Source organism: Triticum aestivum, chromosome 2A (assembly GCF_018294505.1).
Source record: "Triticum aestivum cultivar Chinese Spring chromosome 2A, IWGSC CS RefSeq v2.1, whole genome shotgun sequence".
Lineage (NCBI taxonomy): Eukaryota > Viridiplantae > Streptophyta > Magnoliopsida > Poales > Poaceae > Triticum > Triticum aestivum.
The window spans coordinates 566601201-566614966 of record NC_057797.1 but is presented as its reverse complement, the minus strand read 5'-3'; the positions used below and the strand labels follow the sequence as shown (position 1 = coordinate 566614966).

The window sequence follows — 13766 nt, the reverse complement described above, 5'->3', positions numbered from 1 at the left end:
CCGTATCTCTTTCTTTTTACGCGAATCACGGCAGTACTGGCTCCTTTTCCCAACAGAAAAACAGTACGAAAAACAAGAAAGCAGAGCACGGCTTTCGCCTTTCCAACCTTTACAAAATCCAGCTTTAGCGCTGCAAGAGGACAAAGCCGCGCCTTTTGTCCAAGCCTGCATGCGCGCAACGGGAGTATGCGTAGGAGTACGTAGGAATTGCTTTACCTGACCCCGACATCGCGGGCTTGGAATCTTTGCTGCAGGAAAGGATAGAAAAAAACTTCTAAGCCCAACTCCACCGCGCGACCATGTCCGGTCCCGTCTGTTTGGAGTAAAATGGGCAAAGGAGACGGCCCAGCGCGCGACGGTCCGGACTCATCTTATCCGTTTTGTATTCCGGTCGATCCATTTCGAGCGCAAACTTGCGCCGGGTTTGAGTCGCGACGGACACCAAACGGACGCGCGCCTTGTCCGCGTCGGGGCCGCGTGGCAGGCGGCCACCTACCTCCCACCCACCCACATCAATGCACACGAGCGGGCGGCCCCACCTGTCATCCGCACGTTGAACGGTCGCCGTCCTTCTTTAAGTGGGAAGCGTGGACGGGTCGTCGTCCACACTACCCCACGCCATCCCGCGGCCTCCTCGAAACCCGACAGCCCCAGTCCTAAACCCTAGCCAACACCTCGCCGGCCGCCCTCCCGCAGCCATGGGCTGCAAAGGCAAGCACGACCGCGAGGCTGGTTCCTCGTCGGGACGCCGCCGCGGCTCGCCATCGCCACCACGCCGCCTGCCTTCTCCATCGCGCCCACGTCCGCCGGCGAGCGCGACCGGCATTACGTCCGCTCGTCGGTGTGCCGCCGTTATTGGGAGACGAGGACGCCGCTCCCCTAGAGCGACGTCCATCTCCCAATAACTGGCATCTCTCCGCCGACCGGGTCCCGATCCCGCCGGTCCCGACGAGTGGCCGTGCGCGCAACAAGGAGATCGAGCGCCGCCGCCGCCTCCTTCCCGACGACCTCTTCTACGACCCCAGGTACGTCCCCGACTCCGGGCTCTGGGACACCTGATTTCGTGACGAGCACGACACCAGGCGTGCGTCGTTCTTCGCCGGCACCTCGACGGGGCCGCGACGGCCACGACAGGAGCGCGCAGCGCCTGCTCCCGAGGAGCGCGGGCGTAGGCGGGTGCGCGGCGTCACGCCCATGCCGTCGCCTTCGCCGTCTCCATCGCCACCACCACCTCCTCGCATGACGGAGGAGGAGGAGGCCCGTCTCATGGCGCGTGTCATGGAGGACTCCATGTACACGCACGATGAGCGGCAATGGGAGGGCCTGGAGGAAATGACGGCCCGCTCCGCTGCTGGCGAGGTAGCCATCTCGAGGAGGAGGAGCCGGTGGCTGCGTTCCAGCAGCTGCTGGGCTAGGGGTTGGGCTGGTCCTGCACTGCTCCGGAGATGGCCGCCGGCGTGGGCGTGAACTGGTGCCCCACTCCGCCGCGGTCACCAGAGCGGGAGGCGTCGCCACGGGAGGAGGTGGTGCAGGCACCTCCGGCCGTCCAGCCCGCCCCCGTCTACCACGCACCGCCGGCCCACATGTGGACGCCGCCGGCCTACGTCGACCTCGTCAGCGACGACGACGACACCGGCGTCCAGTGAAGACGGCGACGGCCACGACACCGATGGGCGCGGCAGGAGCGCGCGGGAGGCGTTTTTTTATTTTGTTTTTATACGTTAATTTTGAAACTGGGCCTTTTAAGTGGCGTGGAAACTGGGCCGTTTTGTGGCCGACCCCTATATATGTTTTATGTTTTTTTAATGCGTTTATTTACTTTTTTAGTTATTTCATTCTAGTTTTTATAATTTTTTATTCACGTCCACCCCGGACACGATTTGGGGTGCGGCCACGCGGTGGCCGCACGCACGACCCACCTGACAAAGCCGGACACGGGCGAACCCATCGGTGCTCCAAAGGGACAAAATCCGGCCAATCCGGACGTCCGTTTGGGGTCGCGCGGTGGAGTTGGCCTAAAAAGACTGCACCCGCGCGCAGGCAGAATTACCGCTTTGTTTGGCGTGGTCTGTCCTTGAAAGGTTCATGGAATCCACGCTCGATCATGTTGGACTAGATCGGCAACTCGCCTTGGCGCGAGGGTGCCGGTCTTAACGATATGGTCAAGCCGCGGAAGATCAAACGGCATGATGCATTAGTATGAAGGCAAGTTTAGCACATGTAACAGAACAACCAATTATCGAGAAGTGTAACATCATCAAGTTCAACATGGTCATGAGATTATAAAAGCTAACCCGTCGCGGAAGCAAGGCAACATCCAATTCAACACGGTCACACGATTACAAAAGCTAATTAGCTAACATTAAGTTCGGTAACATGAGCAGGAACACAAGAGAGCAAAAGCCAACAGTGGCAATAGAGATAAAACTACGATGCCATAGCTTGGTTCAATTGCCTCCATGAGTGACGTCTGTCCTGCTTTCAGATGTCTCTGTTTTGTGCCTGGCAAATTTGGCAAAATTTCTCATAATTCTTAAATATATCACTTTAAATATGAAAACTGATACATGCACACATATGTAATGAAATTAAATTTGAGTAATGCAACAGTAGAGTGGAAGTCTCATGAATATGGGAAGAAATATTACAAATGTTCTGCATCCTTTTGACACTACCAATCTAAAGTGATTATTTCTATGGGAACTATTTTAATGAGCTTTAGTTAAATTATGTTCTTGATGAATAACAGTGGCTCTGAACTATACATGGCCATAAGAAGTGCATCCATAGACAGACCCTTTTGCCTTTGATATTATGATATACAAAAATCCTTGATAAATAAAGTGTATCCAAGTCCGTAGTATAACAAACTACCTGGATAGACTGGGCCTCAATGGAACCTCCTACAGTATTGATCCATACACGGCGTAGGTGCACCACTACCGACCAACTCCAACACCGTGCTGACAGCCCGCCTTGCCGATACCTACCCGCCCACACTTGGTCCTCTTGCCCGGGACACTGCATAGCAGGCAACACATAAACTTGATCACACAAACCTTAATCAATTTTCTGCTTGCAAAATAAAAGAGCATATTCCCAAACCACAAAGATGGGACGACGACCATCTTGGTCAGAGGAGGTAGTGTATGATTAAAAATGGTAGTTTGTTGTATTAAAAAATTGTAGAAATTGGAGTGGACATCCGTGGATCTACCATGTAAGGAATATACCGAACATAATTTGGTCTCACTATTGGTAGAGCTTAGAGAACAACAAAGTAATGCAGAAAACAAAACATGGGACCGTACATATTCTACATAACACACCACTGCACCATATAGATACAAGACAGATCAATTAGAAGGGGCAACTTGTGCTCTGTTTATGAGAGAAATAAATCAAATAATATTGCAAGAGACTGAAAAATGATGGCAAGAACAAATCAAATAATATTGCAAGATACAACACATTATGAAAGATCATACCTCGACAAAGCAAACCAAGAACAGTAGATCCGCGGATGGCCACCGCAATTTCTACAATTATGCAAAATAAAATACAAGGTAAGAAAATCACTGAATTATAATTAGAAACTAAATTTTGTTCTGAACCATAGCATGCACTTGACAAAGTTAAATACCCAGAAGGAAAATATCATATGCGGTAAAGATCATGGAGAGATCGAATTGATTGGAGTCTCTACTAAACACTTATCGGCTTCATCATATGGCCACTATGCTTGCTTCTGACAATTCTGCTTCTAACTAAAGTACAAAAGTATCCAATGAGATCGGAAACGCGTCTTGGCGCGAGGGTGCCGGTTACAACGTTGTGACCAAGTACGTAATGCACAATTTGATAGCTCAGTTGATAAGAAATCACACAGGACTAAAAAAATTCACTACCTTTAACTATGTAATCACCTGGAAAAAAAATTGCATAAAATTGTTATGATAATCCTGCTGGTACAAACTATGATAGTTAGGATAATAACCTTGGTGTTTTCGTATGAAAAAAACACGAACAATCATGAGGCCCTTAAGGAATCCGTAAGGTACATGATTCACATACGTATTATAGATGCAACAATTGATGAGCATACAAATTGATTTGAAATTTCCTCGCAAACATATAGAACGTGGAAGCAAACTGCAGATAGAAGAGAAATAAGGCAACATGCAAAACAGAAACTTGCCTCACCATGATACCTGTTACTTTTGCGATCAAGGTTCGTGGCCCAAAATTTCAAAATGAAGCCTGAAGATTCATATCAATAAAAAGTACACTGTCACTGCTTGCACATGCTAGCACCTCTGGAATGAGAGAAATAGAAGTCTTCCAACAGAAAACTAAGGCTGCGCCCTCGCTTTTTCACTTGATTAGAGATGATATTAGCCTCACTGCTGATGAGTATGTGAAGTAACCCCTCTTTGTTGTACAGCCAAGAGAGCTCCAGACTTCCTTTTTCCTTTTTTACCTTTAACTGAAAACACTCCGTGGAACATCAGGGATTCTGTTCTTCGCTTCAAAAATGAAAATTGTGTCTTCCAGTTAGAAGTCTCCAGGTTTGTTACGGTGTAAAGTTATGTAGCAGAAATCTTAACTCATTTATTATTTATGCTGACAGTAAAATCAGCATAGTTACATAATACTGAAGTGCATCCTTAGAACAAAAATAACAGGGAGATCTTAATGCCTATAAAAATGGAAAATGACACCATTGAATAGACAAACTAATATATATTATCTGGAAATGTGTATTTATATGGTCATCGAATAATAATTAATTCAAAGTAGTAAATAGATGTCAAAGGATCCTAATTCTACAGTCTGCACTCCAAATACCAACAATGGATTTTTCATCAAAGTTGTAACATAATAAGGTAATGAGGTAGCATGAGAGTACGATTTGAATGGAATAATCCCTGAAGACAATCATTAGTACATAGCACATATGATGAACATTAATTCAGAGCTAACCTTCCATAATACGACCCTGTTCCATCTCATGCATTACCTTCTTTGCTACAGTTATGTGATGCTGTAGTTTCTTCTTTTCGTTCTAATCATGTAACATAAAATATATAGAGAAGAAATATTATCAGTCGGTACTAATTTAGTGTAACAAAAGTTGCAAAAGGGATAAAATGCTTCCATGGCAGAATCTGAAACAATCATGTTAACTACTACCACTGTCCTAAAATATAAGACGTTTTACAGTTCACACTATTTTGAAACCCTAAATCAATCCATGTAGAGGTTTCTAACTATAACCACCTTAGCTCTGTAAGGTTAACATTATGTGTGATGAGAAAGAGTTGCAGTTGCAAGTAACCGAATTAAATTATTTTTTGTGCCACCGTAAAACTGGAGTGATGTCAATCAAGTCAACAACCTATACAACGCAATCTATGCAACAGAAATATCTTTTTTCTAAGGATTAGTGTCAAATTGATTTGTGGAGAAAACTTGGATTGACAATCTGCAACCCTATGTTTGTCCCATTTATCCCAAAACTTCAAGCCATGTATGTGTGTAACAGCTCGTAAACTAATGCAGCGATACCGTAGGATTAAGAAATGAGGTCAGATCATATATTATTTCTATTTGTATAAGACTACAAATTTTTGAACTTCACGCGGTCAGTGATATTCTACTTGTAACATAAGTATTCCCTCCGTTCAGAAATAACTGACGTAGTTTGAGGTCAAAACTATGACCATTATTTCTGAATGAAAGGAGTATTCCATTACCATTCACCTAGCACAAATTACAATTCAATTAGCAACAAATATTCTACCGAACATAGTCCTTGGCCAGGGTCAGGGGACCTTGAATCCTAGAAATTTGTAGAGGATGCATCATCTGGAGCAATCTATCACAACTCACAAAATCACCCAAGAGGCAGGTACACACTATGTTAACCATTTACTTGTACAGAATATGTTAACTTAAACCATGCTGGGCGAGGGCGTTTTCGAATGAACCCAAGCAAAATATTCCATGCCATTCTTTACGGAATTTAGATGAAAATAGCGTATCAACAAGCATGTGCTCCTAAAAAGAAGCCATGTCTAGCAGCTCCTAAAAAGATTTCATAGACATAAAATTTGTACAGGAGGGGCAATTCATGCACACCGCAAAGAAAATTTTGCATAACAATTTGATCTTGCAAATACTTGCAATTAGACCTTCTAATAAATAAGGTATGCAACGAATAGGAATAAAAAGGGATATCATAAACATGCATCCAGAATAAAAAGAGAAGATAACAAATAGCACAACCTGTAATTTGGATGTATCCTCGGATGGTAAAATTGTTACCAATAAAGTGCTGAAAACGGAAAGGATGGTCTTATTAGCTGTCAGGAACACAAATTTAGTAAACCAACATCACATTACTTGATCCCAAGAACATATAGGAAGTAAGTTGTTTGGAGGTACCAATTGGATGAGTTCATCGTCATTGATAGAGCGGTTCACCTTCTGATAGAGCCTGAACAACGCTTCCATCTCATTCCTTGAGACTTGATTTAATTTTAGAAAAAGAAACCTGAACCAAACAACCCAAACAGTGGTAAGAATAAACTGGGAGGAGAAGCACACATGAAGAGGTGCAAGCTGAGAGAGGATATCATGATGGGAGGCGCAGGCCTTCGATTACCTTCACAGGAGCAGGGTAGAAGACTCGTGTCATCAGTGGCTGATCTCAACCTGGACAAATTATCAACCATCCACCATTTAAGATTCAACCTTGTGTCAAAAAATGCTTGGATAATAGTCTGGTGGTTAGGAAATTTTTAACGGAAATTGCTTTGATATTAGTCCAACTACAAGGATGGCAAAATACATTTGGTTTAATAAAATTCTTTCTAATATAAAACATGTTAACTTCAATTATTTTGGCACCTCCATCTAGCTATAGGAAACGTTGCAAGAACCTTATGGCAAACAGTACATGCATCTCATGATCACTCATAAGAGTGAACAGTTTAATGGCACTTATAATCCCCAAGACTCATAATATCAGAAGATAACCGATACAAAATGAGATGTAGGAATGGCATCATTATGAATCTAATTTCAGATGAGAAACAATGAAAATGAACTCCCAGGAAAATATTTATGATAAGTAATAAGGAGCATGTACATTTGCCTTTTGCCTTAGTGTCTCTCCCTATCCTGACAGAACTCTCAGGATCTGCTACACACTGATAAACCCGTGTTTAATCACGTAAGCCATAAGGTATAGAAACATAGACAGATGGATATTGGACTTATTCAGCATGCCGACCAAACCTTAATAAACACTACATTAACATATGTCATGTTGTAGCAGAGGCATTATAGCAGACATGCAAGCACGGCACCAACTGCGACCAATGCATCATTTAAACAGTAACCTGCCGGACCACCACAACAAGAGAGAAGATCAGAAACTACCTGAATCCATGGTCGACAACAACACTGCTCCTCCACTTCAGTGTGCTCCAACCACTGGCCACACACACTGCTAACCAAACCCCGCAACCTGGTCAACCTGTCGGGATTGGCCATGCCTGAGGAGGTCGTGGACGCTGCAATAGGCTCTGCTCTAACGCCCCACCTTCTCCAACTCCACCCTCATAACAATTGAATGCTAGAAAAAATCGGTCAGTTCAAACTTGAGTCCCTCAAAAATGGTTGCATGCTAGAAGATACAGTTATAGGATATCAGACCTTGAAATGCATGCCAACCACAAGCTTCACAGCAAGATACCTATAAAGGAGCCCAGGAGCCTGGTAAATAAAAGAGGCTTTCATCATTATAGAACACATTGAGCAAGACATGAAAGCTACACATCTTTGCTGTGGTTATTTTATCAAACCAAGTAACAAAGTAGGATTCTCTTGCTAAATGCATGAAAACTAAGAGGCTGTTGAAAGTCATCCATGTTTAGATTAGAGAATAGCTGCATTGAGATATATTTTGGTGGGGTCAAATAAGAAAAGTATCAATGCAAGTCACAAAAAAGGGTATTAGCATGTGCTTCTCACCAATATCAGCATAGATGTGGTTTCCCATGCCAAGAAACAACATGGATGTGGTTGTCTCAATTGAACTTAGGCAAGAGCTTCTCCCCAATCTCAGCATAGATGTTAGACCTGCCAAGAAACAACAAACATCAATTACCAAGCAGAAAAGGCAGGAGAAAATTACAAACAACATAGGGCACGGAGTCTAGAGAAGCCATGTACCTGCACATCCAAAAGGACCATGTCAATGTGTTTGATAGGACCATTATCAGTGGATCCACAATGCTGCTACAGACGCGAAACATACACACGGATGGTCAGGTTCTTGTTCCCCACAAGAAGAGCCTGCAGATCAGTCATCGCCATCTACAACAAAAGTATCAGCACCAAAACACAACTTCACCATTAAACTCAGTAAATCTCTATGACATAAACCAAACCGTGGAATAAAGCCAATCCCAGTACACGCGAACATTCAAAATATCACCCCCATCGCATGGGATGACATATTTATTCAGCCCACACTATATGTCGCCACCCAAAATATCACCCAACTCACAAAAGCATGCCAAAACCTACCAAAATGAAGACTACCATCATACACAAACCTAAGTCATCCCCGCGGCCCGGAATACCTCAGGGAAAACAATGTTCTTGGTCTCAGAGCCGCATTTGCCATCAGCATCTAATATAAGGATTTTCAAAGAAGCCCTCGACGTAACACGAGACACTGCCACATACAACTGCCCGTGAGTAAAATCAGGACCCTTAAGATATATACCAACAGCAGACAGGGTCTGCCCCTAGCTCTTATTAATTGTCACGACATAGCACACACGAACAGGAAACTGGCGACGTCTAAGCACAAAGGGTGCATTTCCCTTCTTTGCCAATAATTCAATCCTGGGGATATAAACAGTATCACCCACATGTGAGCCAGTCATAATGACAGCTTCGATAAGCCGATCACCTAATTCTTTTACAATTAGTCATGTACCATTAGACAAACCATTTGCCTGGCTCAGGTTTCTTAGAAGCATAATCGAAACACCAACCTCAAGAGTCAGCCTATGATTTGGGAAATTTATAATTTTAGTTGCATTCAGGTACTCGACTGGATAGTAAACATCTTTGTCCCTAACAGAATCCGAAGAATCATCAATAGAATCAGCACTCAAATAGTCTCTGCTATCAGTAGGAACCAATGCAAGAATATGATCATTAATATCCTCAGCATGGTCATTGGTAGGGGCTAAAATGGCTCTCTCTTGCAAGTAACCAGTGTTCAGGTAGTTATGCAAAAAATCACCATAGTCAGAAGAAACAATAGCAGCTATTGGATCAGTAGACGTACAAACCAAGAGGTCGTCCGGTATCTGTATCCAAGAAGCCTCAACCTCATCGCCTCGCCTTGTGACAGGCAACTTCCCTTCCCCAAGATCCAGCACCCATATGCTAAATAAGGCAACATCCTTCTGCGCCTGGGTATCCGCACCATGCACACCCAAGCGCATGTTAATAGAAAGCGACAATTTTTGGACAGAATGCCATAGCGGAGAATTCGTGATTGCCGCATCAATGATCTGAGGCCTAGTACCTCCCTCAATGACCGGTAAGATTTGTCTAAGGTCACCACCCAAGACCATCACTACTCCACCGAACGGAATATCAGCAAGATCTGGATTAGCCACAAAGAGGACATCACGCAAAGTTCTATCTACAACCTCAAAGCATTTCCTGTGTGTCATCAGCGCCTCGTCCCAAATAACAAGCGAAGATACCATCAACAACTTACAAAGCTTAGAGCCTCTTTTAATATCACACTGTGTATTATCTTCAAGAAGAATAGGTATCTTAAAGCGAGAATGAGCAGTCCTCCCACCGGGCAACAACAGCGACGCAATACCCGACGACGCAACAGTAAGCACTATCTTCCTCTTGCCCCTAAGGAAAGCACATATTGCACTCCACAGGTATGTCTTCCCAGTACCACCGTACCCAGAGACAAAAAAAAGCCTGGTCTCCCCGCCTGCACACACTCTACAATCGTCTTATAAGCAACCAATTGGTCCTCATTTAAACTATCAAACATAACCAAGGACTGTTTAGACAGAGCACATGCATCATAAGACAGTTCCTCACGAATTAGACGATTATCATCAGACTGCTCACCTTCTCCAGAGCGAGACGGCAAGTTAAAACTTCTTATATCAGAACCACGTTTCAAGAAAATGTCAGCCAACTCATCAAGAAGCATATTTCCCAATCTTTCAGGAGGAACAACATAGTTTAGATTACCTAGGGCACGACGCAACCCATGTTGGATATCATTGTACATGCTAGCGCAGTAACGTTCAAAGAACCCCATCTCATCCTTGATAGAACAATGCATGAGCATAGTCACAAATAGCTGTCTAAGTCGATGCCCAAACCCCCAAACAACCGCTTCATCAAACGCTATGTACCACTCGTTATCATCTCCTAACAAACCGCGCGCGGCACAAGCCTCTTTAAAGGTGTGATAAAGACGACCATCATATGTTCGAAGATCTTCGAAAGACCTAGCCCCCTTAACAATCATCAAAAGCATGCGCAAGTAATACAACTCACCACTCAAAGGATGTACATAATACATGAGGCCAATCTTTTCACCTCCACCCCTTGGATGCCATGACCTACTTTTAGCGTCCCAGGTCCAAGCAGTTGGAAAATCGCAATAAGTTAATGAACGAGCATCTTCGAACATCTCATTCCCAACAAACCATTCGGTAAGCATAGTCTTTCGCAAGAAGTCAGAATCAACAATTTTCGTGAGGTCAGCACCAGCACGATAGTAGACATATTCATGCCAGGCATATGAACGGTCAGCCTTTGAACCGACGGCATTTTAAAGTGTATTTCAAACTCAAATATGCGCCACAATGCATCATACTCACATATATACCGACATATCAGATACTCCTGAACCTCATCTACTGTACGACAACCAGATTTAGTCAATTTTTTTAGCCTTTCTAACATGACCTTAGAGTAGTCAGCACCTTTGGTGACATGCTTAAAGAGATATTTCATCACCTGTGTCTTATTACACCACTCTACATTTATATGTCCCTGAAATTTCTTGAGCATTGCCATATTATAAGGAACAACATGCCTATTGTCAAGGTAATGACCATTTTTATAGACCCTTCGACCGTCGTCATGACGTCGATATAAGGCAAACCCATTATCATCAATGACAGTGGTATCTCTAAAATCTTTTGGGAAATATTTAGAACAAACACCCTTTTTCATGCAGACACATTTATCGTTCATTTCACCACATGGACCGTGCATCATAAACTCAGAAACTAAAGCATATCCTAGAGGATCAAGCAATGCATCAGGTATTTCAGCAGATATTAATGAATTAATATATTCAACACCAATCTCACCGCTACCCCCTCTCTGCCAGACAAGTATATGCGTGTGAGGCAGTCCCCGCTTCTGGAACTCAACGGTATACAACACTGAAAAAAGGACATAAAAAATTAGACAGACCAGCCAATAGAAGTAAAACATCATTAAAAATAGCCACACATAGAGCACAACATTCACAATACCAGCCGTAATGGGGCCAAAAGCCCGGCCTGACTTAATCTCGTCCAAGTACTCGATGAGCTTCATGTGATAGACCCTAACAACAATATCCGCCCTATCAGAAGGCGTCTGACCTGGTTCCAATGCACTTGTGATCTCAGGCCACTTGGAATTGCAAGTGAAAGTGGTAAATATGTCAGGCGCACCGTGCACCCAACAAACGGCAAGGCCATCATGGAAATTTTCATGGAAGTAACGACGACCGCCTATGTGACTGGAAGGTACAATGGTCCTCTTCCCAAGAGCATCACCATCAACACACCCATCACCTACCGCATCAGTAATACCCTGCATGTGCTCTGATCTAAGCATGTCCTGATTTCTTATGATATACCACAGTCTACTTTCATCGATGCACGCACGTGCATCAACAACCGATTGGGAGGAGAGGAGACCATAACATATATATGGATTGGGCTGATCACCCTTGTAAGGCACATAAAACGATAGTAATCCTGCATGGTCATCCTATTCCGACTATTTGTTGAAGCATCACCACCCCCAGAAGGGTATGAAGAGGATGCCTCAACGGTCGGACTTCCAGGTGCAGGATTAGGATCTATAGGTCCATCGTCATCATCTTCTTCAGGAACAATCAAGTGAGGAACATCCACCTGGAACCCTCTCTCTCCATAAGGGAAAAGCAATGGGTATTGCAGAGGCATGAATGCAGTGTTCAGAGAAGATATCTGCTGCAAACCGTTGGAATGACTGCAAACAACAATATCCCGAGAAGATGCCTCTAACGTGAAGCCACCACCGACAACTAAAGCAGCAAGCCCAGTGGTTGTAGGCAAACTAAACTGTGGACTATCACCCTCCGAAGGTCCAATAATACGAATCGAGATATCCTCGATGGGTTCATCACCACGATCCTCTATCATCTTACTCGCCTCCCGAAAGGTCTGTACCAATGGGTTAAACTCATTAAGCATGTCTCTAAGACCAACCACAATACTCTCATCCACACCCCCAGTAGGCTTGTCATCTGGATTTAAGGCATTCATCCTATGTCTAATCTCATTAGCTGGGTCATGTATATACAACTCAGCAAACTTAGGTGTATCATCACCGCTAGGCACCAACGAACCAATACGATGAGACACTTGACCACTGATCTTAAAAATCTTAGGTCCACGGCTGCCACCAAACGAGCGTTCAATAGTAGCACCCATCGAAGTGAAAGCAAACATACAGTTGTACTCACGTATAGTCCGGATGAATTTTTTAGCACGAGAAGTACCATTGAATCGAAGGAGCTCACGGAGATAGGCCGGGGGATCCTTAAAGGGGGGAATATATAGCTTAGCGCCTTTACAACAGAAATTATAAACCATCTTACGTTGTGTCCAGGATGACCTGGACTTTGAACACTCAGCAAACCAAAAGGAGGCACCACAGTATTGGCACAAGAAATCCGGAGGGCCGTAGTACGACCTATCTGCATAGCAAGCTAACGGCAAAACTATCAGCCACAAACCAAGGGTAAAAGGAAGACAATAATCACATAACCAAAACAACAAAGGTCTTGTTAATAAGTACCTTTAAGGGACTCGGCAAACTTGACCGAGAAACCTTGCCAATCCTTCGGCACAGGCCCTTGGACAACAATCTCTGACAAGGCATGTAAAACCAAATAAGAGAACATACGGCAAATAGGAACAACTAACAACAAACCATGAAATCTCGTGCACCTTCGCATCCAGGACGTCGCAATTTAATCGACACTTTCCGTCTTTTCCGTCTGTTGCGGTCTACCCCAGTCACCTCCAAACTCACATAAACCGAAAAACCATGCCAATCCTTCGGCAAAGGCCCATCAACGACATGTTCTTAACAGGACATGTAGAACCAAGTAAGACACCACACGGCCAACAACAACAACTACCAACAAACGAAGAACTTTCATGCACCTTCATATCGAGCGCGCCGAAACTCAACGCACATTTTCAGTTTTCTGCGATTTACCACAGCCACGGTCGAGCTCAGAAAAGGGAACCAGCCATCACCTAACCACGTCACAAACAGCACAGTAACGAAATAATTATCATCAATCCCTAGGAGACAAAATATAAAAGAAGAACAATGGACACACACATACTTGTACA

At 44.1% G+C, this 13766-nt stretch overlaps 1 long non-coding RNA gene across 1 annotated transcript; it reads right to left on the bottom strand.

Annotated features, from left to right (window-relative positions):
- Nucleotides 1-2456: 2456 nt before the first annotated feature.
- LOC123185584 (uncharacterized) lies at nt 2457-3589 on the bottom strand. Its single transcript, XR_006493442.1, has 3 exons — nt 3489-3589; nt 2875-3021; nt 2457-2502 (listed from the first exon to the last, which is right to left on the bottom strand). It is a non-coding gene; the product is annotated as an uncharacterized lncRNA (long non-coding RNA).
- Between the last annotated feature and the right edge of the window lie 10177 nt (nt 3590-13766).